General features: G+C 44.0%; 1 long non-coding RNA gene across 1 annotated transcript; it reads right to left on the bottom strand.

Annotated features, from left to right (window-relative positions):
- Nucleotides 1-598: 598 nt before the first annotated feature.
- LOC104941172 (uncharacterized) lies at nucleotides 599-4,739 on the bottom strand. Its single transcript, XR_797867.1, has 3 exons — nucleotides 4,585-4,739; nucleotides 3,886-3,956; nucleotides 599-689 (listed from the first exon to the last, which is right to left on the bottom strand). It is a non-coding gene; the product is annotated as an uncharacterized lncRNA (long non-coding RNA).
- Between the last annotated feature and the right edge of the window lie 539 nt (nucleotides 4,740-5,278).

The following is a 5,278-nucleotide window of genomic DNA, read 5'->3' as shown; positions in this document are numbered from 1 at the left end:
AACTGAACGTGCTCATTTCCTACTGTAATGTGTGTGACCCTCCACCGATGCGGTATATATAATATATAATATTGCACTGTTTTTAACATTATGCTAAAAAAAAATTTTAAGTAGGCGGAGCTTAGGGGTTCAAGAGGACTTTATGTAGAGCAGGTCAACCCGGGTAAGTGTGCAAAAGTTCAGGTCCATCTGAGTTACGGTGCGGCTATGTACATTTTTCAAAAACGCTTTACATATAGGTGGCGCTAGCGAGCATGTGGGACATTTTTAACCCGTCGACTCCAGAATGTCAAATTTTTCACCGGTCCTGACGTCCGTGCAAAAATGTTGCTGCATGAATGGCGTGGTAAAGGCCGAAAAAACAGGTTTGAAGATTGGCGCATATACTAACATGAAATCTACGAATAACAATAGGTCTTCGCACACTTCGTGCTCAGGCCCTAATAATAATAATAATAATATTAATACTAATAATTATGATGATAATAATATATAATAATAATTATGATGAACATTGAAAGATGTTATACAATAAATCAGTATTGTATTATTGTGAAGGAATAACACATTTTCATTAAACGACACATGATCAGAAATCCTTTATTGTTCCCACAGCCGTCCGAGTAGCTCCTGCTGGTGCACATAGTGATGTCATAAAGGGCCTTTATCTGATGTTCTGGTGAAGAAATCTGAGGGAGAAATTATCAAAATAACTAACCCGTTTCATTCATAGCGTACTTTATTTTGAAAGGTTAACATACAGGAAGTTGTAGAAAAGCATGATCAGCAGTCTCACGTCCAAATAAAAAATTAGTAACTCCTCAACATCACAGAAAATATTTAACAACAAGCAGGGGGGGGGGCTAACACCCTCTTTATGTGGGGGCGGGGCTAACACCGACTTTATGTGGGGACGGGACATGAACCTCTTTGTGTGGGGGCGGGCCATGAACCTCATAGTGTGGGGGCAGGGCTAACACCCTCTTTAAGTGGGGCCGCAGCTAACACCTCTTTATGTGGTGACGGGCCATGAACCTCTTTATGTGGGGACGGGGCTAACACCCTCTTTATGAGGGGGCGGGGCAAACACCCTCTTTATGTGGGGACGGGCCATAAACCTCTTTATGTGGGGACGGGCCATGAACCTCTTTGTGTGGGGGCGGGGCTAACAACCTCTCTATGTGGGGGCGGGGCTAACACCCTCTTTATGTGGCGTGTGGCTAACACCCTCTTTATGTGCGGGCGGGGCTTACATCATCTTTATGTTGGGGCGGGGCTAACACTCTCTTTATGTGGGCTGGGGCTAACATCCTCTTTATGTTGGGGCGGGGCTAACACTCTCTTTATGTGGGGGCTGGCCATGAACCTCTTTCTGTCGGGGCATGCCATGAACTTCTTTGTGTGGGGGCGGGGCTAACACCCTCTTAATGTGGGGAGGGGCTAACACCCTCTTTATGTGGGGGGGGCAAACATCCTCTTTATGTGGGGGCGGGGCTAACACCCTCTTTATGTCGGGTCGGGGCTAACACCCTCTTTATTTGGGGGCGGGGCTAACACCCTCTTTATGTGGGGGTGAGGCTGATGCATGCTTGTTAGTGCGGGTTGGGGGTAATGTTAGCATGCAGGGACAGGGCTAAAGTGAGGGGGGGCTGACACACGCAATTAATGTGTGGGAGGGGCTATCACACGCAATTAATGTGTGGGAGGGGCTAACACACGCAATTAATGTGGGGGCGTGGTTATTACATGCTTTTAATGTGGGGGTGGGGTTATTACATGCTTTTAATGTGGGGGTGGGGTTATTACATGCTTGTTAGTGTGGGGCAGGGCTAATGTTAGCAAAAAGGGGCGGAGCTAATGTTTGTAGGTATACAGGGGGAGGGGCTAATGTTTGCAGGTATACAGGGGGTGGGGCTAATGTCAGCAGGTATGCAGGTGTTGGGGCTAATGTTAGCAGATATACAGGGGCAGGGCTACACCTGTACAGCATAGGATTTATTTACACAATACAAATTGAAATCTCTAGAGAAGGAGTTGATAGCGTTTCTACAGAAGCCTCAGATCACACACACATATCCTTTAGTCCTTTATTTGGAGGAAGCATCCTCCATAATGTTTGATCAATAACACAGTTTTACTAACATTTATTTTTTACATTTAGATTTCTCAGTTTGAATTAAAAAGGTGAACCTGATCTCATGTCAGTTAGTCAGTGAATCAGAAACTGAAACACAATGAGATAAAAAGTTAGTATTTCATCAGAGTTTTCTGCTGTTTGTGAATAAAGAATCCGTTATAACTAAACGTTAATGTGTGTGTTTACATTCTGCAGGAATGAGTCCCAAAACTCTTCCAAGAGTCAGCAGATAATCCCTTCCTGTTTGGAAGTCAATGGTTTCTGAATGTGTTTTTGGTTGTTATCCTGAAATATGGTCTGTGGTTAACACAAGCTGAAGAGACTTAAACGTTCTGTTTTTCTACCACACAAAATATGTCAGTAAATACCCCACTGGTGACGTGAAGTCATGTGACCATGCTGTAGTTCCTTTATAGCCAAGCATTACCCTCCTTTAGCTTAGCGGTGGTGATGTGCAGTCATGTGACCGTGCTGTAGTTCCTTTATAGCCCAACTTTAGCCTCCTTTAGCTTAGCGGTAGCGACGGGAAGTCATGTGACCGTTCTGTTGTTCCTTTATAGCTCAACATTAGCCTCCTTTAGCTTAGCGGTAGTGACGTGAAGTTATGTGACCGTGCTGTAGTTCCTTTATAACCCAACATTAGCCTTTAGCTTAGCGGTGGGGATGTGAAGTCATGTGAACATGCTGTAGTTCCTTTATAGCCCAACATTAGCCTCCTTTAGCTTAGCTGTGGTGACGTGAAGTCATGTGACCGTGCTGTAGTTCCTTTATAGCCCAACATTAGCCTTTAGCTTAGCTGTGGTGACGTGAAGTTATGTGACCGTGCTGTAGTTCCTTAATAGCCCAACATTAGCCTCCTTTAGCTTAGCTGTGGTGACGTGAAGCCATGTGACCGTGCTGTAGTTCCTTTATAGCCCAACATTAGTGCTGTAGTTCCTTTATAGCCCAACATTAGCCTTTAGCTTAGCTGTGGTGACGTGAAGTTATGTGACCGTGCTGTAGTTCCTTAATAGCCCAACATTAGCCTCCTTTAGCTTAGCTGTGGTGACGTGAGAGGGCTGCCTCCTTTAGCTTAGCGGTGGTGACGTGAAGTCATGTGACCGTGCTGTAGTTCCTTTATAGCCCAACATTAGCCTCCTTTAGCTTAGCGGTGGGGACGTGAAGTCATGTGACCGTGCTGTAGTTCCTTTACAGCCCAACATTTACCTCCTTTAGCTTAGCGGTGGTGACGTGAAGTCATGTGACCGTGCTGTAGTTCCTTTATAGCCCAACCTTAGCCTCCTTTAGCTTAGCGGTGGTGAAATGAAGTCATGTGACCGGGCTGTGGTTCCTTTATAGCCTACAGTTAGCTTTTTTCAGAAATCTTAAAGTGGTGTTAATATGTGGAGATTATCCTGCTGATTTAAACTGTAAATATCATAAACGTGTGTTTCACTTGATTCTTTTCTGCAATTATCCAAAACCACATGGAGAAAGCCCATTGGACCAGGGAGATGCTGCCTTCAGGGACCAACACAACAGTACTACATCCTGCAGCTCTGTTACACATTTAAACAAACTAATATAAAATCTGAGCTGATGATGAGTAATGATTAAGGTGGGTCTGTCTAATCCCTGGTCTTTGACCTGTTTCTGGGATCTGTCTAATTCCTGCTGATGTCGCAGTCCTCCATCAGGTACTGACAGCAGTCTGTCCTCTGATTGGCTCACATATCTCAGAGGTTAACTTTCCAATGAAAAGCTGTTACCTTTCCTTTACATCACTTCCTGTGGCGGGACGTCCTCACTGGCTAGACTAGCCGACTACTCTGCACAAAGCCTAGAGGACACAGACAGAGAGACAGGTAGAGAGAGAGAGACAGGTAGAGAGACAGATACATAAGGAAAGACAGAGAGACAGACAGGTAGATATGTTAGAAATCGTAGAGTGAGACAGACATCTGCCTGCAGTCTCACTGCTGAATTCACGAGTATGGATAATGAAGCTTCATGGGTTTAACACCAAAGATAAGGAGGGTTTAATATTTTATACACGAGCACAAGGCAGGTAGAACCGGAGGACCGACTGAGATGAGATTCAGATTGGGTTCAAGTCGTTATTCTCCATCTTAATTCATTAATTAAACGCCTGCCTCATGGACCAACAGTAGAACAGGAAGTCCCACCATCTGCTTGAAATTATTGGCTGCCTCTGTCTGACACTGACGGTATGGTTGGGGCTTAACTGTGAGAGGTGTTACCAGAAGGGCTGCTGCTGTAACCATGGCAATAGACGTGATGAATTTCAGAGGTCATGTAGAGGTCCGTTTAAGGTTTCAGGTTCATGTAAAGGTCATGTAGGGGTCATATTAAGGTCATATTAAGGTAATACAGGTTATATTAAGGTCATATTAAGGTAATACAGATCACATTAAGGTGGTATTAAGGTCATATGTATGTCATGGCACCTTTGGCGCTGCTTTCCAGGAAGACTTTGATGTAGGAGGTGGGGACATATCCCTCCTCCTCCAGGTTCCTCCGTACTCTTGTCCAGCCGTCACCTTTGTCTTCTTCCACAACAGAAAGTAGTTCCCCCTCCACCATCGACAGAGTGCCTTCATTCTGACCTGCAGCAGATCAATCAGAGCATGAATACAGACACGACGGGAAGAAAGCTTTTAGTTGTGCAGCTCCACTAACTTGGAACAGTCTGCAAAAATGTTTAAAACTGAGCACTTTGGTTCCCCTGCATCTTCTAAAACTCGGCTGTGTGACATGCTGTTTGATACTCATGGTACCTGTCACTGTAAATAGAGTTTGTAAACTGTACCCTGTAATTCATGTTGTATGTCTTCCTTATTGTTGTTCTGTTGTTTTTCATGTTACATGTGTAACAAATGTGCTGCAGGTCACCCTTGAAAAAAAGATATAATAATAATAATAATAATAATAATAATAATAATAATAATACATTTATTTTGAGGGACGCCTTTCATAACACCCAAGGACACCTTACAGGGCATAGGGGCAATATAGGGAACAATTAAAACAGTGGATTTAGTGAAGTATCAGCCCGGGTAAGACAAGACAAACAACAGGAAATTGACTACAAAAGCACACAAGAGGACACAGGGTACAGATTATAAAGAAAATGCCAGTTTG

The sequence above is a fragment of the Notothenia coriiceps genome, unplaced genomic scaffold (assembly GCF_000735185.1).
Source record: "Notothenia coriiceps isolate Sejong01 unplaced genomic scaffold, NC01 NC01_scaffold00003225, whole genome shotgun sequence".
Classification (NCBI taxonomy): Eukaryota; Metazoa; Chordata; class Actinopteri; order Perciformes; family Nototheniidae; genus Notothenia; species Notothenia coriiceps.
This window is presented reverse-complemented; position numbering and strand designations above follow the sequence as displayed.